At 36.6% G+C, this 27,139-nt stretch overlaps 1 long non-coding RNA gene across 1 annotated transcript in view; it reads right to left on the bottom strand.

The window, feature by feature from the left end:
- LOC100982585 (uncharacterized) overlaps positions 1–22,540 on the bottom strand; it is an 86,057-nt gene extending 63,517 nt beyond the window's left edge. The window contains exons 1-3 of the long non-coding RNA XR_010111309.1: positions 20,912–22,540; positions 1,760–1,906; positions 545–652 (exon numbers count right to left, since the gene is read on the bottom strand). This is a non-coding gene — a long non-coding RNA (uncharacterized LOC100982585). The remainder of the gene's footprint in view (positions 1–544; positions 653–1,759; positions 1,907–20,911) is intronic.
- Positions 22,541–27,139: the final 4,599 nt, after the last annotated feature.

A 27,139-nucleotide genomic window follows, 5' to 3' on the forward strand; every position in this document is an offset into this window, starting at 1 on the left:
AAACTTTGTTTCTGACATGTGTCACACACAAACTAATTTCAAATTTTAATTTTCTTCGTAGGAGGTCTCTGTCCAGGTTCCAGGTTTAGAAAACATCCTAGTTTTCTGAAAATTAATTCATCTTGTATTTTCTATTTGGTTCACCTCTGACTCATGCATACACAAAACACCTAAAGAGTAGGGAGGCAACATAAGAATATTTGCAATGAGATGAACTAGCTGAGGCATGGGATAATATCTAATACCAACTGGCGTCAGTGAGCCTCTAGTACAATGGCCTTTATCAATAAGTACCACTGGCAGTCAGACAGAACCAGGATCTAGACTCTAGACATACAACTCAGTACAATTCCCAGAACTTCAAAACAAGCTAGGGAAAACGCCTCCTCAGGAATCTGGGGGATGAGCAGTAACTTCCTACCATCATTGTGAAGACACACCATGTTTATTTAGCATTCTAGAGATCATTTAGGCTCACAATACCATTATAATTTGAAGTGAGATAATTTTAAAAAGTTATTCTAAGTAGAGAAGCTATACTTACTTGTGGTGTTATTAGGGTTGTAGAGCTACTCATTTTATCTTCCATTTGTTGTGTTTGAATATCCAGTGTCTCAAACTGGTGTTTGAATTTGTTCATCAAGGCAGAAGTCTGTAAAAATAAATGTGGTTATCAGAAAAACTTACACTGAAAAGATGCTATCTGAACATAATTCTTTTTTTTTTCACCTTTTCAAGGTTCTACTCCTCAATGAAGCACCCACAGACTTAACTATGCCTCACATGGACTTGTTACCTATTTGGAGGATAAAAACAAACAGTATCCTATGATACAAACAGTCTCAAAGTTTTTGTAGTCTCCTAAATATATTACTTACAAATCAACTTATGAAACTTGTCTACCTTTTCTTTAACAGAAATATACAATGTTATGTATTTATAGTCTAGGCATTGGCTACCTTATTTCTTTGACTTTTCACTTCATTAAAAGACAAATAATTCAACCATTGTGGAAGACAGAGTGGTGACTCCTCAAAGACCTAGAGACAGAAATAGCATTCGACCCAGCAATCTCATTACTGGGTATATACCCAAAGTAATATAAATCATTCTACTACAAAGACACATGCACATGTATGTTTATTGCAGTACTATTCACAATAGCAAAGACATGGAATCAACTTAAATGCTCATCAATGATAGACGGGATAAAGAAAATGTGGTATATATATACCATAGAATACTATGTAGCCATTAAAAAGAATGAGAATGAGACCATGTTCTTGACAGGGACATAGATGGAGCTGGAAGCCATTATACTTAGCAAACTAATGCAGAAACAGAAAACCAAATACCGTATGTTCTCATTTATAAATGGAAGCAAAATGATGAGAACACAAGGACACATAGAGGGGAACAATGTGCACTGGGACCTACTGGAGGGTGAAGGGTGGGAGGAGGGAGAGGATCAGGAAAAATAACTAATGGATACTAGGCTTAATACCTGGGTGATGTAATAATATGTAAAACAAACCCCCATGACACATATTTACCTATGTAACAAACCTATACATCCTGTACATGTACCCCTGAACTTAAAATACAAGTTTTTTAAAAAGACAATTAAATCTTAGTTCAAAATCCACTGCCAAAATCACTTTCCTCACCAAGTACTTTGAATATGTCGCACTTTTACCAGCACCCTGTAGCACCCTGAAACAAATTTTGAGTTCTGATATTTATAGATCTCAAGTCTTACCCTGCCCATTGTTACTGCATTTTGAACTCTGACTGCCACAGCACCAACTCCAGCACTCATTCTTAAGAAATCAATTGCTTGATTTTTCTGGTGGATTGCATTTTCAGCATGTATTCTTGCAGCTTCCTTATTGCCTTTCTGAATAGGCTGTTTTAAACAGAGCAAAAGCAAATAAAGGCAAAAACAAAGATCAAAAGTAAAAATTGGCAAAGACAGAGAGCAAAAGTACACATATTTTAAAAAGAGGAAAATAACCCCAAATTAACCTATAATCTGTAAGAGCTTATAATTAGCTTTTCAGGAAATAATTATGCACTTAATTATTAGGAGAATATATAGTCCCATAATTTTTAATCTTATGATTAGAAAATATATATTCATTGATAGTTTAAGAAATTAGAACATAGGCTGGGCACGGTGGCTCACGCCTGTAATCCCAGCACTTAGGGAGGCCAAGGCAGGCAGATCATGAGGTCAGGAGTTTGAGACCAGCCTGACCAACATGGTGAAACCCCGTCTCTACTAAAAATACAAAAATTAGCCGGGTGTGGTGGCGTGCACCTGTAATCCCAGCTACTCAAAAGGCTGAGACAGGAGAATCGCTTGAACCTGGGAGGCGGAGGTTGCAGTGAACTGAGATCACGCCACTGCACTCCAGCCTGGGCGACAGAGACTCCATTGAAAAGAAGGGACGGGGAGAGGAGGGGAAGGGAGGGGAGAACATAAAACTGTAAAAAATTGCCCATAATAACATCACTGAGCCATTACCACTGTTAATATTTTAGCATAGGGCATTCCAAGTACATAAATATATTTATTACTATATAAATATATTACAAAAGTACATACATAGAGCATACTGTTTTGGAACTTGTTTTTTCATGTAATATATTTTTTTAAAAATGTTTTAAAGTCAAAAATATATAACTACATCATTATTTCTAAAGGCTGAACTGTAAGGATGTACCATTAACCAGGGTTTTCATGTGCTACAAACACTACTGATGGTACAGCAAATGATACTACATGTTATACAGATTTAAGTTTCTTTTCTATGCATTTATTTAAATGTTATATGAAAATAATGTAACTAACATAAATCCATGTTTTTTTCTGGTATAAAAGCTTAGGACAGAGCTAAAGTTAAGTCAATTTTTAAAAAAAGTAAATAAATAGCTCACATGGTCCTCCAATATGGCAAAACCAAGAAGGTAATTAGATTGTTTGTAACTCAAGGGATAAATGCTTGAGAGGATGGATACCCCATTATCCTTGATGTGCTTATTTCACATTGCATGCCTGTATCAAAACATCTCATGTGCCTCATAGATACATACACCTACTATGTACTCACAAAAATAAACATTTAAAAGTGACTGAAATTTGACATCGAAGATTGGATCTCTGATTATTATATTTTTTTCAATTCTTCAATAATATAAAGAGCAATGTGATAACCACACTAGTACATGCAACCCTACACACTTTCCAAGAATCTTCATAAGATAAGTTCCCAGATTCAGAATTACTGGATGCAGAGGTATGCACAATTTTAATTGTCCCACACCTAATTCTGGTAGGGACTTACATCTCTTCCAGCAGTATAAGAGAGCTTCTGCTTCTCTTGCATAGTCATCAATATGAGGTATTATGAGATATATCTGAGAGGTGAAAAGTGGTAGACAGTTGTATTTCTTTGCTTAAAAGTGAGGTTAAAATCTTTATGCTTACCCATTTGTACTTCTTCTTTCTTGAGCCATTTGTGTCTTTGTCCATCTTTCTTGGGCTTTTTCTTATTGATTTGCAAGAACATTTCATACGAAAATTACTTTTTGTTATATATGGCCTTTTCTAGATTGTTGGATGAACTACTATTTTGTGTATGTCTGATATAAAAATGTCTAATTCTTTTATAGTCAGGTATTTCCTTTATGGTTTTTTACTATGCTCAAAACATCCATCTGTATCTCAAGGTAATTTTGGCATTTTAATCTTTTAATTACTAAATTTAGCATTTATTTTGGTGAAAAGTATAATGTAGTGATCTATAGTTTTCTAATGCCATTTACTGAAGTATTCCCTCTTTTCCTCCTTAAATATACTTAAAATATTTTTGTCTGGTGCCTAATTTTTGTTATTTTAGCTAGTTTTAAAATTCACATTATAAAACAAATGTATGCACACGGGTACAGTATTCAAGTAGAAAGGAGCATATAGTTAATAATCAGGTGTTTCTCCTACCCCCGTTGCCCTGTCTCATATCCTAGAGGTAACTGTCTTAATATACATACATTCATTTATTCAAATATTTACTGAGCATCTAGCAAATGCCGGACAGTATTCTAGGCATGTGGAATTCAGTAGTGAACCCAAAACACAAAAACCCCTGTTGTTATGGAGCTTATATTCTAGTTAAAGAATCTGACTATAAACCAGATAATTAAAATAGTATGTTAACTAGTGGCAGGTATCAGGAAGTAAAAATAGAGCAGGGAATGAGGATAGGAAGAGTTAGGATTGCGGTTGTTGAAATTTTACAGAAGATAGCCCAGAAAGACTTACTGTGAAGGTGACATCTAAGTAAATACCTGAAAGAAAAATGGTTTTCTCTCTGCTGAAGGAAGATAAGAATCTAGTCATATGGATATTCAGCACAGCAGGAAGAAAAAGAGCAAAAAAGGGGACCTTATGCAAGCATGTGTCATTTACACAGTAGTACAATGTGTCTGAAGCAGAGTGAATGAAGAGTAGAAGAGGAGATAGAGTCAGATAGATAATAGTCAGATCATATATGGCTTTATAGGCCATTTTAAGACTCTGGCTTTACTTGGAGTAGGATGAGAACAAGAACAGACAAGTGACATGATCTGGCTTCTGTTTTTAAAATGCTCTCTCTGGCCGCTGTGTTAAGATAATACTTAGGGGACAAGAGTCAGGAACAGGGAGACAAATTAGAAGTTCACTGTACTAACTGAGGTAAGATATAATGATAGCTTGGGTCACGGTAGGTGCATTAGACATTAGATAAGAAATGATTAGATTTTGAATACATTTTAAAGGAAGAAATGGTAAGATGTGCTGATAGATCAGATGTAATGTATGAAAAAACAGAGGGCTAAAACATGACTGTACTCTAATAATGTTTGGTTTTGATTTTGTCTAACAGAATTACCTTTAACTGATTTTAGAAAAACCATATTGGAAAGGATGCCACATAAGGGCTTCAGTTTTAAGTTTGGTTTACTCCTTGGACATCCAAGTGGAAACATGAAATAAGCAGGTGGATAGAGGAGTCTGGAGTTCAAGGGAAAAGGCTAGGCCAGAGATGTACATTGGGAAGTCACATTGTGACAAAAGCTAGTGGTAGGTCAACTGACCACTAGACCAAAGTAAAAGCTTCAATTTTAGTGAATGGTGGTGGTATAACCATAAATGGATTGAGTACAGCAGAGAATGAAAGAAGAGTAATTGGAAAGAATTAATAAATATACATAACTCTTTCATACAGTTTTGTTAGAAATACAAAGAGATCCAGTTTGAGCTTTCTACAAATGGCTAGCCAGTTTTCCCAGCACCATTTATTAAATAGGGAATCCTTTCCCCATTGCTTGTTTTTGTCAGGTTTGTCAAAGATCAGATGGTTGTAGATATGCGGCATTATTTCTGAGGGCTCTGTTCTGTTCCATTGGTCTGTAACTCTGTTTTGGTACCAGTACCATGCTGTTTTGGTTACTGTAGCCTTGTAGTATAGTTTGAAGTCAAGCAGCGTGATGCCTCCAGCTTTGTTCTTTTGGCTTGGGATTGACTTGGCGATGCGGGCTCTTTTTTGGTTCCATATGAACTTTAAAGTAGTTTTTTCCAATTCTGTGAAGAAAGTCATTGGTAGCTTGATGTGGATGGAATTGAATCTATAAATTACCTTGGGCAGTATGGCCATTTTCACGATATTGATTATTCCTACCCATGAGCATGGAATGTTCTTCCATTTGTTTGTATCCTCTTTTATTTCATTGAGCAGTGGTTTGAAGTTCTCCTTGAAGAGGTCCTTCACATCCCTTGTAAGTTGGATTCCTAGGTATTTTATTCTCTTTGAAGCAATTGTGAATGGGAGTTCACTCATGATTCGGCTCTCTGTTTGTCTGTTATTGGTGTATAAGAATGCTACACCTTATACAAAAATTAATTCAAGATGGATTAAAGACCTAAAACCATAAAAACCCTAGAAGAAAACCTAGACAATACCATTCAGGACATAGGCATGGGCAAGGACTTCATGTCTAAAACACCAAAAACAATGGCAACAAAAGCCAAAATTGACAAATGGGATCTAATTAAACTAAAGAGCTTCTGCACAGCAAAAGAACCACCATCAGAGTGAACAGGCAACCTACAAAATGGGAGAAAATTTTTGCAACCTACACATCTGACAAAGGGCTAATATCCAGAATCTACAATGAACTCAAACAAATTTACAAGAAAAAAACAAACAACCCCATCAACAAGTGAGCGAAGGATATGAACAGACACTTCTCAGAAGAAGACATTAATGCAGCCAAAAAACACATGAAAAAGTGCTCATCATCACTGGCCATCAGAGAAATGCAAATCAAAACCACAATGAGATACCATCTCACACCAGTTAGAATGGCGATCATTAAAATGTCAGGAAACAACAGGTGCTGGAGAGGATGTGGAGAAATAGGAACACTTTTCCACTGTTGGTGGGAGTGTAAACTAGTTCAACCATTGTGGAAGTCAGTGTGGCAATTCCTCAGGGATCTAGAACTAGAAATACCATTTGACCCAGCCATCCCATTACTGGGTATATACCCAAAGGATTATAAATCATGCTGCTATAAAGACACATGCACACATATGTTTATTGCGGCATTATTCACAATAGCAAAGACTTGGAATCAACCCAAATGTCCAACAATGATAGAGTGGATTAAGAAAATGTGGCACATATACACCATGGAATACTATGCAGCCATAAAAAAGGATGAGTCCATGTCCTTTGTAGGGACATGGATGAACTGGAAACCATCATTCTCAGCAAACTATCACAAGGACAAAAAACCAAACACCGCATGCTCTCACTCATAGGTGGGAATGGAACAATGAGAACACGTGGACACAGGAAGGGGAACATCACACACCGGGGCCTGTTGTGGGGTGGGGGGAGGGGGAGGAATAGCATTAGGAGATATACCTAATGCTAAATGACGAGTTAATGGGTGCAGTACACCAACATGGCACATGTATACATATGTAACAAACCTGCACGTTGTGCACATGTACCCTAAAACTTAAAGTATAATAATAATTAAATAAATAAATAAATAAATAAAAAGAAATACAAAGAGAAGGAAGAATAGCAAGAGATTAAAATGGAGTCAGGAGACAGTTTTCTTTCTTTCTTTTTTTTTTTTTTTTTTGAGATGAAGTTAAGTTTCACTCTTGTTGCCAAGGCTGGAGTGCAACAGCACAATCTTGGCTCACTGCAACCTCCAGCTCCCAGGTTCAAGCGATTCTCCTGCCTCAGCCTCCTGAATAGCTGGGATTACAGGCATGTGCCACTACACCCGACTAATTTTGTATTTTTAGTAGAGACGAGGTTTCTCCATGTTGGTCAGGCTGGTCTCGAACTCCCAATCTCAGGTGACCCGCCCGCCTCGGCCTCCCAAAGTGCTGGGATTACAGGCATGAGCCACCATGCCAGCTGTCAGGAGACAGCTTTTAAAGATTTAAGGATGTCCCTGTGTACACGTACCCTAGCACTTAAAGTATAAAAAAAAAAAAGATTTAAGGATGTTTGTATGCTGATAGGACTGATTCAGGAGAAAGAGTAAAACTGGTGATGCAGGAGAGAGAACTTCTAGGGCAGTAACATCTGGTAGGAAATAGGGATGGAACCTAGTACACAAAGGGAGGAGTTGGTCTTTGCTAGGAGTATAGACAGTTCATGTATTGTGGGAAGGGAAGGGAGAGTTTCTGGGCAGAGATGCAGGTAAGTATAGTAGTCAGAGATTTCTCAATGAAATAGAAAGCACGGTCATCAGCTGAAAGTGAGAATGGGAGAGGAGTTTTTTGAGATTTTAAAAAGAGAAGAAAAAATATAAAATTGCCATTTAAGAGAGTGGAAGAATAAATGGATTATGGAAATATCACCAAGTCACATGGATTCTCTTCTCTTTTAAATTCAACAACTTCACAAGATGTAAATAACAATCAAAACATACTCTCTGGCCCAGCAATTTTACTTCCAGGAACTCATACTAAGGACACAATCAGATTAACATAAAGATTTATAACTCCATCTCTACAAAAAAAATACGAAAAAAACTTAGTTGGGCATGGTGGTGTGTGCCTGTGGTCCGGCCTATGAGGGAGGCTGGGCTGGGAGGATCACTTCAGCCTAGGAAGTTGAAGATAGAGTGAGCTGTGATCACGCCACTGCACTACAGCCTGGGCTAGAGACCCTGTCTCCAAAAAAAAAAAAAAAAAAAAGATGCTTATACTGAAAACTACAAAACACTAAGAAAAATCTTAACACTACATAGAAGGGAGATTGAAGAAACTGCAATTATGCTTAACAATATGAATGAATCCCACATATATGCTGAGCAAAAGGAAGCCAGACACAAAAGGGTTTATGTCACATAAATCCACTTATGTAAAAGTTCAAAAGACAAAACTAATCTGTGGTGTTTGAAAGTCAGGAGGGAGGTTACTCTCGATGGAGTAGTGCCTGTTAAGGGGGCATAAGGAGCTTTATATTCTGATAAGTTCTGTTTTCTCATCTAAATGCTTTTATCATTTGTGAAAATTCATCAAGAAGCTGTACTTGTATAATTTCTGCATGTTACTTCAATTAAATTTCTACTTTTACAAAATGCAAAAAAAAATGTTCACTTATGGTGGTATTTAAAGTAACAAAAAATAGGTTAGCTATCACTTATATGTCCAATAATAAAAGGAAAATTAAGTAACATTTATATGATAGAATACTGTTTTATTAATCTAAAAAATCAAGTTCCAAAAAATAGCTAATCACAATATAAATAATAGCAAAGGGGGTAGGCAGGTCCCTTCATCCATTCGTATATCTACTGACACTCATTGAATGCCTATTATGTATCAGGCGCTGGGCATACAAAACTGAGTAGGACAAGGTCCCTACTGGTAAAAAGAGACCAAAAAAAAAAAAAATGAAAAAAAACAAGGCAACTATATTAGTAGCAAGTCCTTTATTGAAAATAAAACAGGACAACAGGGTAGGGTAATAGAGTAGATGGGCCACTTTAGGCTGGGTAGTTAGGAAAGGTAACTTGAGGGAAATAACATTTAGGTTGAAAACTGAATGGCCAGAAGGAAACAGCCCTGCAAAAATCTGAAGGGAAAAAAAAATCTGTCCAGGCAGAGGAAATGCCTAATGCAAAGTCCTCAAGACAAGGTTAAGGGAGATGTGTTCCAGGAAAAATGTGAGGTCCACTGTGTGCTGGAGTAGTGTGACTGAAGGGAAGAGTAGTAAGATATGAGGTTGGAGTTGCATGCAGGGCCAGATCATTTAGAGCTTTGATGGTAAGGTTTTTGGATTTTGTTCTAGGTGCATTGGGAAGACACTGAAGGGCTCTAAGCAACACAATGACATGATAATGATCTACTGTTAAATGACCACTCGGGCTATTGAGGAAATAATTGGCCACAGGGGGCAATGGTAGATGCAGAGAGACCAGCTGAGAGCTCAGGGCAGTAGCGCAGACAAGAAATGATGTGATTTGGCTTAGGACATTAGCAATGGAGGTGGTGAGACCTAGTCAGGTTCAGCATATATTCTGAAGGTAGACTTGCTATGAACTAGATGTGGGGTAAAAGAGTAAGTAATGATGACTCCCTGGCTTCTGGCTTAAACAAATGGGTGTAGAGTTGCTATCAACTAAAATGGAAAATACTGCAGCAGAACAGTAATGATTATGTTTTAGCATAAACAGGAGTGGAAGTCAAGCATTCTAGTTTTTGAAAATATTAGGTTTGTGATGCCTGTTAGATACCCAAGGAGAGATGACAAAATGATTGCCAGATATGAGAGTCTGTAGTACAAGGAAGAAATAAGGGCAATGAGAATATCTATCTTCCCATTCTTACCTCTCATTCATACCTCAACTTGCTGTAACCTGGATTTTGCCTCCTTCACTCCACTGAAATTGCTCTTCCTAAGGTCATCACTGTCATTCTACTGGCTGTATTTTAACCTTCTTACTTGCTAGATTTTGTGCTGCCAATCATTCATTCTCTCCTTGAATCTCCCTTCTCCCCAGGCTTCCAATATACCGCTTTTACTCCTGGTTCTCCTTCCTACTTCTCTGGTTGTTCCTTTTTGAAACTTTTTGGTTCCCCTTTTTCCACCTTCCATCCCCAATCCCATTAAATATTGATGTTTATCATATAGGCTTTTTCAACCTGGTGTGGTCCTCACTCCTTACCCTCATCTCCCTCATCGATCCCATCCATGTGGATTTATTTCTGGGCTCTTCATTCTGTTCCCTTGATCTATGTGTCTGCTTTTAAAGGTATCACTTTTTTTCATGATCATAAAATTTATAACTCTCAAATTAGTTAAAAAAGTTGAACAACAAAAAAAGAAGACACAAAGGTTATGAACAAGTAGGTCACAAATAAAAATGTCCAACCATAAAAAGACACTCAAACTTATTCACAAGAAATACAAACTGAAACCATGAAATACCTTATTTCACCAATCATATTGGCATAAGACTAGTTTTTTGATATCTAATGTTGGCAAGAGAGTAGAGAAACTGGCATTGTTGAATAGATGGACAACTGTTCACCTTGCTTTTCTCATTAGCAGTATTCCGTTTCAACATACATGCTTATCTCAGTCTTTTCAATGTCTATGTATTACTCTATTATATGACAGTTTCATAATATAATGAGCAAGAGGGTTCTATCTATTTTTATTTATTTTCTGTTTACGGCAAATGATGCTATAAAGATGAAACTTGGCATGTCCATAAACATATGCAAATGTGTCTTCAGGAAAAAGTCCTAGAAATAGAATTACTATATCAAAAAGTATATGAATTTACGATTTGGAGAGATATTGCCAAACTGCCTTCCAAAATTATAATAATTTTCATTCTCATCAAAGTATTATGTGCCTGTTACCCCATGTCTTGATAACAAAGCATATTAGCAACCTTTCTGATATTTATAAGCCTGAAAAATACTATTTTAATTATATTTTACTTAATTTTTATAATTTTTATTTTTAGTGGGTACATGGTAGGTGTATATATTTATGGGGTACATGAGAGGCTTCGAGGAAGGCATGCAATATGAAATAAGTACATAATGAAGAAAGGGTTATCCATCCCCTCAAGCATTTATCCACTGAGTTGCAAATAATCCAATTACACTCTTTATTTTAAAACATATGGTTATTACTAACTACAGCCACCCTATTGTGCTATCAAGTAGTAGGTTGTATTCATGATTTCTAACTATTTTTGTACCTATTAAGCATTCCCACATCTGCCCCAGCCCCACATTACCATTCCCAGCCTCTGGAAACCATCCTACTACAATGTCCCTGAATTCAATTGTTTTTATTTTTAGATCTCACAAATAAGTGAGAACATGTGATTTTTGTCTTTCTGAGCCTGGCTTATTTCACTTAACACAATGATCTCCAGTTCCATCCATGTTGTTGCAAATGACTGGATCTCATTCTTTTTATGGCTGAATAGTAGTTCTCCATTGTGTATACGTAAATTTTCTTTATCCATTCATCCGATGATGAACACTTAAGGTGCTTCCAAATCTTAGCTGTTGTAAACAGTGCTGCAACAAACATAGGAGTGCACATCTCTCTTCGATATACTGATTTCCTTTCTTTTTGGTATATACTCAGCAGTGGGACTGCTAGATAATATGGTAGTTCTATTTTCAGTTTTTTGAGGAACTTCCAAACTGTTCTTCATAGCAGATGTACTAATTTATATTCCCACCTAAAGTATACAAGAGTTCCCTTTTCTCCACATCCTCGCATTTGTTCTTGCCTGTCTTTTGGACATAAGCCATTTTAACTGAACCGAGATGATTTCTCTTTGTAGTTTTGACTTACATTTCTCTGATAATCAATGATGTTTATAGCACCTTTGTTTGTCATGTATACGTCTTCTTTTGAGAAAGGTCTATTCAAATCTTTTGGTCATGTTGTGATCGGATTATTAGTTTTTTTTCTATAGAGTTGTTTGAGCTCCTTATATATTCTGGTTATTAATCCCTTGTCAGATGAGTAATTTGCAAATATTTTCTGCCTTTCTGGAGGTTGTCTCCTTACTTTGTGGATTGTTTCCTTTGCTGTGCAGAAGCTTTTTAACTTGATGTGATCCCATTTGTCCATTTCTGCTTTGGTTGCCTGGACTTGTACAGTACTGCTCAAGGAATTTTTTGCCCAGATAAATGTCCAGATTTACCCAAATGTTTTATTGTAATAGTTACATAGTTTGAGATCTTAGATTTAAGTCCTTAATCCACTTTGATTTGATTTTTTGTATATGGAAAAAGATAAAGGTCTAGTTTCATTCTTCTGGATATGAATATTCAGTTTTCCCAGCACCATTTAACGTAGAGACTGTCTTTTCTCCAGTGTAGATTCTTCGCACCATTGTGGAAAATAAGTTTGACAAAAATGTGTGGATATGTTTCTGGGTTCTCTATTCTGATCCATTGGTCTGTGTGTCTGTTTTTATACTGGTACCATGCTGTTTTGGTTACTATACCTCTAGTATAATTTGAAGTCAGGTAATGTAATTCTTCCAGTTTTGTTCTTTTTGTTTAACATAGCTTTGGCTATTCTTGATCTTCTGTGGTTCCCCATACATATTAAGATTGTTTTTTCTATTTCTGTAAAGAATGTCATTGGTATTTTGACAGGGATTGTGCTGAATCTGTATACTGTTTTGGGTAGTGTGGACATTTTAACAATATTTATTCTTCCAATCCATGAACATGGAATATTTTCCCATTTTTTTTTGGTCCTCTTCACTTTTTTAATCAAGGTTTTAGTTTTCATTATAGAGATCTTTCACTTCTTTGGTTAATTCCTAGGTATTTAATTTTCTGTGTGGCTACTGTAAATGGGATTACTTTTTAAATTTCTTTTTCACATTGTTCACTGTTGGCATAGAGAAATGCTACTGATTTTTGTATGTTGATTTTGTATCCTGCAACTTTACTGAGTTTCCTGATCAGTTCTAACAGTTTCCTTGTGGAATCTTTTGGATTTTTCCAAATATAAGATCATATCACCTGCAAACAAGGATAATTTGAATTCTTCCTTTCCAACTTGTATGCCCTTTGTATCTTTCTCATCTGATTGCTCTAACTACGACTTCCAGTACTATGTCGAATAACAAGGGTAAAAATAGGAATCCTTGTCGTGTTCCAGATCTTCGAGGAAAGGCTTTCGTTTTTTTCCTCATTAAGTGTACTAGCTGTGGGTCTGTCCTATATGGTGCTTACGATGTTGAGGTATGTTCCTTCTATACCCAGTTTTTTGAGGGTTTTTTTTTTATCATGAACGGATGTTGAATTTTATCAAGTGTTTTTTTCAGCATCAATTTAAATGATCATATGATTTTTATCCTACATTCTGTTGATATAATGTATCACATGAGTTTATTTGTGTTTGTTGAACCATCCTGTATCCCAGGAATAAATTCCACTTGGTCATGATGCATGCCCTTTCTAATTTACTGTCGAATTTGGTTTGCTAGTATTTTGTTGAGGATTTTTGCATCAATATTCATGAGTGATGCTGGCCCGTAGTTTTTTTTGTGTGTATGTTTTTTGTTTGTTTGTTTTTGATGTGTCTTTGTCTGGTTTTAGTACCAGGGTAATACTGGCCACAAAGAATGAGTCTGAAAGTGTTCCCTCCACCTCTATTTTTCAAAATAATTTGAGTAGGATTGGTATTATTAGTTATTTAAATGTTCGGTATAATTCAGCAGTGAAGCCATCATGTCCCAGGCTTTTCTTTACTGGGAGAATTTTTGTTACGATTTCTATCTTGTGACTTGTTATCTGTGTGTTCAGGTTTTGGATTTCTTCCTGGTTCAATTTCGGTAGGCTGTATACATCTAGGAATTTGTCCATTTCTTCTAGATTTTTCCAATTTATTGGCATATTGTTGCTCATAGTAGCAACTAATGATCCTCTGCATTTCTGCAGTATCAGTTGTAATATCTCCTTTTTCATTTCTTATTTTATTTAGATATTCTCTATTTTTTTAGTCTGGCTAAACGTTGACAATTTTGTTTAACTTTTCATAAAACCAATTTTTCATTGATCTTTTGTCCTTTTTTTCATTTCAATTGCATTTCTTTCTGCTCTGATCTTTATTTTTTTTCTTCTACTGTTTTCGTTTGGTTTACTCTTGCTTTTCTGGTTCTTTAAGATGCACCGTTAAATTGCTTATGTAAAGTTTTCCCTGTTTTTTGTTGTAGGCACTTAGAGCTATACATTTCCCTCTTAGTACTGCTTTTGTTGTATCCCACCGGTTTTGGTATGTTTCCATTATCATTTATTTCAATAAATATTTCAATTTCCTTCTTAATCTCTTCATTGACCTACGGGTCATCTGGGAGCATTTCCATGTAGTTGTATAACTTCCAAAACTCCTCTTGCTATTAATTTCTAGTTTTATTCCATTGTGGTCAGAGAAGATGCTTTATTCTATTGTGGTCAGAGAAGATACTTCATATTATTTCAGGGTTTTTTTAAGTGTTTTAAGATTTGTTCTGTGGCCTAACATTATGGTTTGTCCTTGAGAATGATCATGTTCTGAGAAAGAGAATGTGTATTCTGCAGCTCTTGAATGAAATGTCCAGTAAATATCTATTAGAACCTTTTGGTCAATAGTGAATATTTAAGTCTAATGTTTCTTTGCTGATTTTTCCCTGGGAAGATCGATCAAATTCTGAAAGTGGAATGTTAAAGTCTCTAGCTTTTATTGTATTGGGGCCAGTCTATCTCTTTAGCTCTAATAATATTTCCTTTATATATCTGGGTGCTTCAGTGTTGGGTGCATATATATTTTAAATTGTTATATCCTCTTGATTAATTGACCCCTTTTTACCATTATATAGTAACATTATTTGTCTCTTCTTATAGTTTTTGTCTTAAGATCTATTTTGTTTTATATAGCTATAACTACTCCTGCTCTTTTCTGGTTTCCATTGGCATGGAATATCTTTTTCCATCCTTTTTTTTTTCAGTCTATGTGTGTCTTTATACGTGAAGTATGTTTCTTGTAGGCAACAGATAAATAAATGGGTCTTGTTTTCATCCATACAGCCAAACTATGTCTTTTGATTGGAGGGTTTAGTGTATTTACATTCAATGTTATCATTGATAAGTAAGGACTTACTCCTGCTATTTTGTTACTTGTTTTTTGGTTCTTTTGTAATCTTCTCTTTCTTCTTTCATTCCTGTCATCCTCTAGTGAAGATGATTTTTCTCTGGTGACGATTTAGTGTTTTGCTTTTTATTTTTTGTGTATCCACTGCATGTTTTTTGGTTTGAGGTTACCATGAGGCTTGCAAATACTATCTTGTAACTCATTATTTTGACCTGATAACAACTTAACACTGTTTGCATAAACAAACAAGTGAAAAGAATACTAATAAAAACTTTGCCTTAACTTCATCCCTCACTTTTTAACTTTTTATTGTTTCTATGTATATCTTATTGTACTATGTCTTGAAAAGTTGTAGTTATTATTTTCAACTGGTTCATCTTTTAGTCTTTCAACTTAGGATAAGAGTAGTTTATACACCACAGTTACAGTGTTATATTATTTTGTGGTTTTCTGTGTACTTACTATTACCAGTTATTTTTGTACCTTCAGGTGATTATTTATTGCTCATTAATATCCTTTACTTTCTGATTGAGGTACTCCCTTTAGCATTTATTGTAGGACAGGTCTGGTAGAAATTCCTCAGCTTTTGTTTGTCTGGGAAGGTCTTTATTTCTCCTTCATGTTTGAAGGATATTTTTGCCAGATACACTATTCTAGAATAAAAGTTTTTATCCTTCAGCACTTTAAATATGTCATTCCACTCTCTCTGGGTCTGTAAGGTTTCCACTGAAAGATATGCTACCAGATGTATTGGAGCTCCATTGTATGTTATTTGTTTCTTTTCTCTTGATGCTTTTAGGATCCTTTCTTTATCCTTGACCTTCGGGAGTTTGATTATTAAATGCCTTGAGGTAGTCTGCTTTTGGTGAAACTGGCTTGGTGTTCTATAACCTTCTTGGACTTGGATATTGATACCATTCTCTAGGTTTGTGAAGTTCTCTATTAGTATCCCTTTCAATGAACTTTCTACCCCTATCTCTTTCTTGACCTTCTCTTTAAGGCCAATAACTCTGACATTTGCCCTTTTAGAGTATTTTTCTAGATCCTGTAGGCATGCTTCATTTTTTAATTCTTTTTTTCCTTTAGTCTCCTCTGACTGTGTATTTTCAAACAGACTGTCTTCAAGCTCACTAATTCTTTCTTCTGCTAGATCCATTCTGCTATTAAAGAACTCTGATACATTTTTCAGTATGCTAATTGTATTTTTAAGCTCCAGAATTTCTGCTTCTTTTTAATTATTTCAATCTCTCTTAAATTTATCTGATAGAATTCTAAATGTATTCTCTGTGTTATCTTGAATTTCTTTGAATTTCCTCAACACAGCTATTTAGAATTCTCTGTCTGAAAAGTCACATCTCTCTGTTTCTCCAGGATTAGTCCCTGGTACCTTATTTAGTTCATTTGTTGAGGTCATGTTTTCCTGGATGGTGTTGATGCTTGTAGATGTTCTTTGGTGTCTGGGCACTGAAGAATAAGGTATTTATTGTAGTTTTCACTGTATGGCCTCATCTGTAGCCATCCTTCTTGAGAAGGCTTTCTAGATATTTGAAAAGACTTGAGTGTTGTGTTCTAAGCTGTTTCTGCTTTAAGGGGCACCCCAAGCTCCATAACCCTGTGGTGCTTGCAGGCTCGTAGAGGTACCATCTTGATGGCCTTAAACAAGATCCAGGAGAATTCTCTGAATTACCAGACAGAGACTTCTGTTCTCTTCCCTTATATTCTCCCAGACATAGAGTTTCTTTCTCTCTCTGTTCTGAGTCACCTACAGCTGGGGGTAGAGTGACACAAGCAACTCTGTGTCATACTACCAGTATGACTGCCTGGGGCGAGACCTGATGCCAGCACAGCCCTGGTTGTCACCCAAGGCCTGCTATAACCACTCCCTGGCTACTGTTTATGTTTGCTCAAGGCCCTGGAGCTCTACAATCAGCAGTTGGAAAAGCCAGCCAGGCCTATATCCTTCCCTTCAGTGCAGCAAGGTCCCCCAGGCCCCATGTGAGTTCAAAAGTGCTGTCCAGGAGTCAGGAACTTCAGTCAAAAACCTTAGAAGTCTACTTGGTATTCTACTGTAATGTTGCTGAGCTGGCACTCAAACTACAAGACACAGTCCTTCCCAGTCTTCCTTCCCCTTTCCAAAGACAGATGAGCCTCACCCCATAGTCAGAGCCACAGCTAGCCAGCAGGAGTACTGCCAGGCTACCACTGATGTTTGTTTAAGGCTTGAGGTCTCCTAAGTCAGCTTGTGATGAATACTGCCTGGCCTGGGACTCACCCTTCAGGGTAGTGACCTCCTCTATGGCCCAGGGCAGGTTCAGAAATGCTGTCCAAGAGTCAAGTCCTGACACAGGGGACCCCAAGAGCCCACTTGGTGCTCTAACCCCCATGGCAGTGTTGGTACCTGAAGCCAGCAAGTCTCAGAGGCTCAACAAGCCCTCAATGTAGTACCTGGGTATCGCTGCTGGTTATTCAAGGCTCAAGGACTCTTCAGTTGGCAGGTGATGAATGCTGGCAGGACTGGGTCCTTCCCTTCCAGACAGTGAGTTCCCTCCTGATCTAGAGTGTGTCTAGAAATGCTGTCTGGGAGCTAGGGCCTGGAACAGGGGTTTCATGACTCTGACCAGTGCCCTATCCTGTGGTGGTTTAGCTGGCATCCAAGATGCAAGACAAAGTCTGCCCTACTCTTCCACTTCTCCTCAAGCAAAATGGGTTTCTTTTGGAGCCACCAGCTGTGCAGCCTGCGATTAAGGGAAGGGTGATGCCAACACTCCCTTGACTGCCCCAGGCGGTGTTTCAGTGTGTCGTGTGTCCCCACAGTCTACTGTCTCTGGGCCTATTTCCGCCATAGGACTCACCTAAGAGTTGCAGTTCTTTGTTTTGTTTTGTTTGTTTGTTTTTTGAGACAGAGTCTCACTCTGTCGCCCAGGCTGGAGTGCAGTGGTACGATCTCGGCTCACTGCAACCTCCGCCCTCCGAGTTCAAGTGATTCTCCTGCCTCAGCCTCCCGAGTAGCTGGGATTACAGGCGCCTGCCACCACAACCTGCTAATTTTTTGTATTTTTAGTAGAGACAGGGTTTCACCTTCTTGGCCAGGCTGGTCTTTAACTCCTGACCTCATGATCCACCCACCTCAGCCTCCCAAAGTGCTCGGATTACAGGCGTGAGCCACCGCGCCTGGCCGAATTACAGTTCTTATGGCCAAGATTGCCTTTCAAGTTTACCTAGAAACCAGGGGCACTTTGACCCTAAGTGGTGAGATTTGCAGGCACTCAAGTTCAGACCCCTGGGATTGGTCATTTCCCTCTGGCTAGGGATGGTTTAAATGTTCCCTGTGTGGGTGGGCATCAGCTAAGTTTGGTCTGGAATTCCTTTCTGCTTTAACAGAACAGCACTGAGTTCAATGCCTTATAACTACTGTCCTCTCCCTCGCCCAGTGCCTAGAGATGCTCTCTGCAAGCAGGCTGCAGCTGCCAGGGGTGGGGAAGGGGTGGTGTCATAGATTCAGAACTGCTTTTTCTATCTCTTCGGTGCCTCTTTCAGCAATATGAAGTTAAAAACAGGTATTGTGAGTGTTCACCTCATTTTCGGTTCTATGAAGGTAATTTTTTCTGCGTAATGTTAGTTGTTAACTGGTGTCCTTGTTGGGGTTGGGGGGTAAGGACAATTGGTGGAGCTTTCTATTCCACTATCTTGCTTCACCTCTGTATCTTAATTTATATTTTAAAAATAATGCATTTAAAGACTGAGTAAGGGTAAGCTCTTTTGCGTTTAAAAGACATTTTATATGCTTTGCCTAATTTTTAATAAATTGTTAGCCATTTTCTTATTAATTGGTTTAAGAGCTCTTTACATATTAAACAGATAAGCTTTAATAGCTCTACAAATATTCATTCCCAGGTATTTTTCTTTTAATTACATTTTTAGATACATGGAATTTTTTTTCAACAGAGTCAAATTTATCAGTCTTTCTTTTTTGGCTTCTGGGTTTTGTGTTTTGCAGCCCTTCCTCCAAGACTGTAAAAAAACTCACCCCTCATTTTCTCTTCTAGTATGTATATGGTTTTATTTTTATGAACTTCTATATTTGATCCACATCAAACATATGTTGTTATATGGATTTACACACTTTGAAATCAAACCCTTTGTGAGTACATTTCAATGAAAAGTGACTTTAATATGTTTTAATAAAAAATGATTGTTGTAGGCCATGTGTTGGGAAGTTTGGAAAAATTAACAGTTAAAGGAGGATGAGGACTGAAAAACTAGAGGAAAAAGCAAAGTAAACTGCAAAGAAATGTTGCAAGAGTAGAATTGCAATGCACTAGACACATGCTAAGGAACCACTACTCCTTGTCAGTCAACCACAAAATAGAAAATTAATTAGGATTGCATATGGTGGAGTAAATTGCATGTTTTAATACTGCTGTGCTTGTCTGAGATTTGATACATTTCTTAATAATTTCTAAACTCCTCAGTATACAAAAATATTAGACCAGAAACCTTTTTGGGGTTTCTTTCTTTGCAATATTTGGCCCATGTTTTTAGAAAGGGATAATCCTAATACATCAACTTTAAGTTTACTTTTTCTGCAGACTCAGCCTAAAGACTTCCATATCCTTTTCTAGAAGTTTTCCTCTCATAAAGTGTTCTCAACTAAGAGTATAGACAAAATACCCTAAGTGACTCAATTGACTCATTTTAAGGATTAGATATACACTATTATATATCTGAATATCTAAAGTAATAACTAAACTAAAATAGATCTATAAATACACACAGAAAAGAATTAGCATAGCATACCTTATACTACTATCCTCAGGTAGGCCTACTTGACGTTTGACACTTGGCTGGCATCTAGGAACTTGGATTTATGGAAGATTCCCAGAATTGGTAAGAGTGGCTCACTGTACCTAAACTGTTTGTACAAACAATGGTGATTTATGCCAAACACCTGATTTCCTTCTGGGGATCTGGAATTTTGGTATGTGCCAGGCAGAATGTGCCCATGACTGACTACTGATTAAAAACTGGGAACTCTTAAGCCCAGGGGAACTTCCCTGGTAGACATTTCACATGTATCATGATAAGTAGCTGGAGGAAATAAGCTTGTTCCATGTGACTTCACTGGGAAAGGAATCTTGCCAGCTTGGACCTGGATCCTCCAGACTTCACCCTATACACACTTTCCCTTTGTTGATCCTGCTTTATATCCTTTTACTCTAATAAATCATAGACATAAGTACAACTATACACTGAGTTCTGTGAATCCTCCTAGCAAATACACAAATCACAGTAAACATTAATGCAATGTTTAGATATAAAACTTTAGAACCTGTAAAAATTTAAAAATTAGTAAAAAATGTTTGATATTATTCTTAGATATAGGCTTTATACTTCATAGTAAGTGGTTTTAGCTATAAATCAAAGGATAGTCTTTAGATGTATGTAACATAGCATAGTTGCAACTTAGCCTTGTGGGCCATAATTGCACATACAAATAGTATATGCAATTAAACATAGTAATAAAAAAATCCATTATTAACTATGTAGGATAATAAGGAATTTATTTAAATGGATTCTTGGCTTAGAATGCTAAAGATATTTATCTTTCTTCACATGAAATAAACTATGTATAATTAATCATTGTTCCATGATTAATTATGCTCATTTCATGAGTTAAAAAAGTAAATATATTAAAAGTGACTTACCTTTTAATCTTGGCCTTTTCAGCCTTTTCTTCTTTATCACATTTCTTGGCATTCCTATTAAGTTCTTTTGCAGCAAACTTCAAGTAAAATAATGGCTCTGAAAAGAGCCATTAAGGATAAGGCTATTCAAAAAGTTATTTCCCCAACATAACTACCTGCAAACAAGATATTAAAATTATAAAACATATGAGATAAGATTAATATTAACCAACTAGTCACAGTGCTTTTGAGGAACTGGAACAATTTCTTTATTCTACACTTGTTTTCTGTTGAAAAATATCAAATTAATAGAAATCATTGATTATAAGGGGAGAAATTACTGTGGAGAAACCGGGCAGATACCACTTAACCAAGGTTAACATCACCAGTGATAAAACATTTCAGTATAATTTATCTTCTGAAATGATAAACTGAGAGGGGTATAGCATCGTTTCTATGGCATGGTTGCCAAAAACATAACCTTAATCTACTCAAGAGAAAACATGGGACAATCCTGAACTGAGAGACATTTGATATAACAGACTAGCGTACTTTTCAAGTGTCAAATTCATGAAAAGCAAGGAAAGACTGAATAAGCAGTCACAGACTGGAGGAGACTAAGGAGATATGGCGACTAAATGCAACGTAGGATCCTGGAACAGAAAGAGGATGTTAATGGAAATACTGGTAAATCCAAATAAGATCTGTGGTTTAGTTATTTATCTTGTAGTGATGTTGATTTCCTTATGTTGATAATTATACTATGGTTCTGTAAGACATTAACATTAGCAAAAGCTTGGTAGAAGGTATACAAGGACTTGCTGTACTATTTTTACAACTTTTCTTTAAATCTAAAATTATTTTAAAACTTTTTAATTAAAAAAGAAAAAAATCATTTAAAAACTAGGAATAAAAGCACTCCCATAAATAAAACCACATTGAATATCATAAATCTTTCATTTTCATGTCACAAACAAAAATAAATATGAAGTATATGCACATATATATGACAAAGTGCTGCGAATTATTTAAAAACCAACCAGATTATGTAATGACTAGATCACTAAGGTATAGTTTTAAAGGGCTGGCTTTTGGATTGATTGTATCATTATTAGAAAACAAGAATGGCTTGCTTAATCTACCAAAACTAAATAATAAATTAAGCTATCTTCTTTATCTCTCAGTTGCTTCATGGCTCTAATTCAATGCCTAAAGACTCTATGTATTTTATGACCTCTGAAAAAAGGTAAATGACCTCTGAAAAAAGGTAAAATATACTTTTAAAAATCTTGTTTCTGTGTTTCTTTAGGACATTTACAAAAACGATGGAAGGTTCCTTTTTATCTATTTTTTTTTGAAAAGTGCACACACATGATATGATTTAAAGGGCTGACTTTTGGATTGATAATATCGCTATTAGAAAACAAGAATGGTTTCTTTAATTTACCAAAACTAAAGCTATCTTGTTCATTTCTCACTGGTTTCATGGCTTTAATTCAATGCCTTATTTATGGATAATGACAGGAATAAATGTGCTGCCCTGAGTAGTTTCCAGGCTATAAATTCTAGATATACCTAGAATTGTAAATAAGTGCATATGTATACATTTATGTGTAATTTTAATATAAAATATACCTGAAATTTGTAAGATTTAACAATTTCAGCTTGGTGACTAAGTTATATGCCCTTATATATACACACACAAATATGTATATGTACACACACACAAACACACACACACGGTTTGCCAAGGTTTCTCAATTTGGGGCCAGATAATTCTCTGTGAGGCTGTCCTATAAATTCTAGGAAATTTAGCAGCATCCCTGGCCTTTATCCAGTAGATGTCAGAAGCACCCGCTCCTCTCAGTTGTAACAACCAATAACATCTCCAGACATTGCCAAAAGTCACTTGGGGTGGGGGAGGGAAAATCCAACTCTGATGAAAATCAAAATCACTAATATAGATGAAAAATATATTATTTTTCCTTTCTTTGTCTTCATTTTCTAAATTATTTCCCCAATATAATTGCTGTCTCTGTAGAAAAAGTCACTAAAGTTAAAAGCTGAATTATGATACTGACAGAGCAGGAGCACTGTCATCTCAGACAAACACTGCCACTTTAAGCTCCAGCTCCCTTTCTAGACTCATGCATTTCAAGGAAATCACTTCTAACTACAAGCAGCCAGAAAGAGTAGACAGTAAAACACAGATAAGAGAGCTCGGGAACAGTGGGAGGTGGAGGGAAAATCTCTTGGTAACTGCAAAACTTCACTCTCATACAATGGGCCCCAGTAAAACAGTGGGCCTTAGTAAGCACATTTCTTTCCCTTCAGGTACACTAAGATAGGGAAGCTAAAAGCAGACTCAGTGGGGTATGCCTGCAGTTGCAGAAAGACGTGTAGGAACAGACACAAAACTCTCTCTCCCAGATAAGCACAACAAAGAGACAAGAAGGAGTCCAAGCCTCTGACAAACTCTCCCACCCTAAATCCTTAAAAAACTCTTAATCTGTAAGAGTTTAAGTTTAACCTAATTCAGCCAGAAGCCCCTCTCAGGTTTGTTTTCTCTAAAATAAACCTGTCCTTGACTGTCAAGCCACCTTTCATGTTTCTTTCCTCTTTCTTTAAAATTCTTACATTTGGTGCTGAAACCCGGGATGGGTGTTGGGGGCAGAGGCTGTCTTGCAACCCAGGAAGCAGTGGGTAATGGCAGCTCATCCTGAATTAACTCCTGGATCCTGAGGGTCTCTGGCCGCCCACCCCACCTCTACTCTTACTTCACTTTTCAAGCGATTTGTGTGAGGAGGACAACTAATCTGAAGGGAACTGCAAGGCTCAGGCCAGGGCTACTCCCCAGTGGGCTCTCAAAACCCTCAGGTCTCAAGAATCCACCTCTGACCTCACACAATGGGTATTTCACTCCCTAACCCTTGCTCCCTCTTTTTCCCTCTTCTCTCTCTCTCTCTCTCTCTCTCTCTCTTCCTCGTGTGGCTCCAGTCTTGGAGGCCCTTTGCCGATTCCAACCAGAACATCCAACATCAGACACTAATTCAGCCGACTGGTAAGATCTGCCTTCTCCTAGCTTTCTCTTGGTACTGGAGAAAGTCCGGCCTGCCATCCAGGTCCTTGGAGGACTAACGGGACTAAGCTAGAGGAAATCTTGGGGATGCCCACTTCCTTCTCAACTTAACCATCCTCTTTCAGAAACAGAATTCCAAGTCTGTCTTTTGTCTGGGGATACCTAGAACAAAACAGACACCCTTGGTTTCCTCTTACCAGTCCACATAGGTGCCAAACAATCCACATTCCTACGCCCTCCCCACGGGGCTGTTGTCTTTGCAACTTCACCAAACTTGGCTTACAGGGGACCCTAAATCCAAAACATTTAATTTTATACTGCAACATGACTTGGCCCCAATAGAGACTAGATAATAACAGCTGATGGCTCAAAAACGGCACCTTTAACTTTCAAATTCTCAGGCACCTTAACAACTTTATCATCAGAAACAGCAAATGACAAAAGGTTCCCCATATTTAGGCTTTCTGCTACCTTAAACCCCGCCCCTCCTCTTCTCCACCCCTTCAAAAACTACTCCAACCAGTCAAACCTCCTCTGCCATTCTCCCCCTATGGTAAGTGTCTATGGTTAAAGGTATTGCTCGGGTTCACATCCCCTTCTCCATGTCTGATTTGTGGCAGATTGAACAGCTTCTGGGATCTTTCTCTAAAAATCCCTCTCATTATTGCAGGGAATTCCTGCATATAACCCAATCCTTTAATATAAGTTGGCATAACATTCTTATAATTCCAACATCTACCCTCACCCTTAATAAAAAAGAGTGCTCAGCTTAATTAAAATGGATATCCAAGCTATAAGTGTATTTAAAAGGCCTTTATGTTTTTCTCTTCGTAAATCTTGTTTTCCTGAAAAAGGTTTTTTTTTTTTTCCAGTTGAAATTACTTTTCTCCACTCTGTCTTTCCAGTCTTGGTGCATGCATAAAAGACCCTAGAATAACTTCTGGTGGTCTGGGACTCCTTGGGAAGACAGAAAAGGCACCACAAATTCCATTTTGGGAAAAATCCGTTTTCCTTATGGAACCCCTGGAATTAGAGGTGAATAAGTACCTCTCAAAATCTGTCTTTGTCTTCCAGCTATGCTTGTCTATTAGGCCCTGAAAATTGTTTTCCTAGCCCTGTTCTTAAAGGGCCACACCCGGAGGCCAATAATCCAATTAGGAAATTAGCAAATGTAAACCTTCTAACTACTTGATCTTCTTCTGGTTGTCTGTGTGTCTATATATGTGTTATGTGTGCAATGTCTATTAAAAAGAGCTCTGATTAATTGATTGGGCTAAGAAAAATAAGCGGCTAAATCAAATATTTTTAAGCAAAAAGTAAAAGCTGTGGTACCTTTCAGTTCATGTAATTTTAATACTTAAAAATAAAAACAGTCTTAGGAATTATTGGTAAAATACCAATGTTCTTAAGGTGTAAAAATGTGGTCTACATTATGCAGGTCAAATACTAGGTTTGCTAAATGTTTTAAGGTTGTAAACTGCTTCTTTAGCCTTTAAAAACTGTCAACTTGCCTGCTTCACAATTGGTAAGGCCAGAAACCTATGGAAGATGGAAGTAACTATGCCCCTAACTATGCTGGAAGAAGTCAAACTTCATCTGCATCTAGCACATAATTTAAAAAAAAAAACAGGTTTTACATTAAAGTTGAAAATTGCTAAAAGTTACCATTATAAGATGTAATTAAAACTACTGAACATGGATTTGCATGCAAGGTATATAAAAATAGTAAAAAGTGTTTTTAGTTAAAAATTATAGGAAGGCATAAAAATGTACATTTTGCTTAAGAATAAAAACTTGTCTTAAAATTAAATAAAATGGATGGTTTAGCAGATTGTAAAAACATTGTAAAAATTAATCCTGCAAAGAAATCTCTGTGTGTAAACATATTAACTAAACTCAAAGGGGTATTATATGGTTTTTTCTGTAAATTAAACACTAAAAGCACCACAAGGTTTTCTTAAAATGCTAATCTACTCTTTAGCAAAACTTGTCAAGGGTTATAACGGGTATGTAAAAATCTCACTTCATGGAAAAACTGGTTAAAATTAAATAAAATTGTCTAGAAGGTTTCATTAAAATTAGGGTTAACATTAATAGCAAACTAACGCAAGGGTAAAATTTAACTTTCTCTCTTAAACAGAATTTTCATGTAATACAAAAGGCTAATAAATGGTTTTTGCTTTTCCAAATTTTTAACTCATCATTTTGGCAAAGCAAAACCAAACAAACAAACAGAAAACTTATGGTAATCTAAAATTATATTTTAATATCAAGTATTTTAAATTTTAAACATATTTAACAGGCTTCTCAAAATCAAATTTTAGTCTCAAAATTGTCTTTCCTAACCCCTGCAGCATCTGGAAAAAAAGGTAAACAGGATTATTTAACATGTTTAGATACATAAAATTGCCAAAATAATGTCTAATAGGTTATATTTTAGGAAATAATATTAACATATGTTCCAAAACTGTATGGAATGTCTAAGGTTCTAGTGTCTAAATATGTGCTATTAATCACAATTAAGGTTGTTATGTTGGGTTATTGTAAACCACAAAAATGACCAAATTTCTTTGTCAGTTGTGTTTCTAACTGTATCCAACCTGGACATTTTGTTATCTACAGACAATTCTTATTTTGTTTTAATTGTCTTCTAAGATGGTTTTTAACGAAGTGGTGGAAGAAGTGCTCTCAAATGTGGGCTTCTCACAACAAAAAAAATACAGAACTCATGAAAAGCTAAAATGTTTACAAATCTCAAGCAAAACAAAAGTTAATAAAATGGACTAAACTAGTAAAAAACAAAAACAAGTTTTTACCTTTTGCTTAGAACACTGCTAATTTTTAGTTTATTTTTCAGAGTCAAGAAAACTTGTCTTAAGCTAGCTATAGCTTTTACAACTAAGTAAAGTATACTCCTTTAAACAGAATTTAAAGTGTGTTTGTTTCTCTCTGCTAGTTCCTCTAGAATTTGAAAACTAGTTACAAGTATTCTTAAACTACAACAGTATTGTTGTTTGCATCAGTGCAATAAAAATCTATTTTCTTTTGTGGCTGGGCGCAGTGGCTCACACCTGTAATCCCAGCACTTTGGGAGGCCAAGGCCGGCGGATCACGAGGTCAGGAGATCGAGACCATCCTAGCCAACATAGTGAAACCCTGTCTCTACCAAA

Source organism: Pan paniscus, chromosome X (assembly GCF_029289425.2).
Source record: "Pan paniscus chromosome X, NHGRI_mPanPan1-v2.0_pri, whole genome shotgun sequence".
In the NCBI taxonomy this organism is placed as follows: Eukaryota; Metazoa; Chordata; class Mammalia; order Primates; family Hominidae; genus Pan; species Pan paniscus.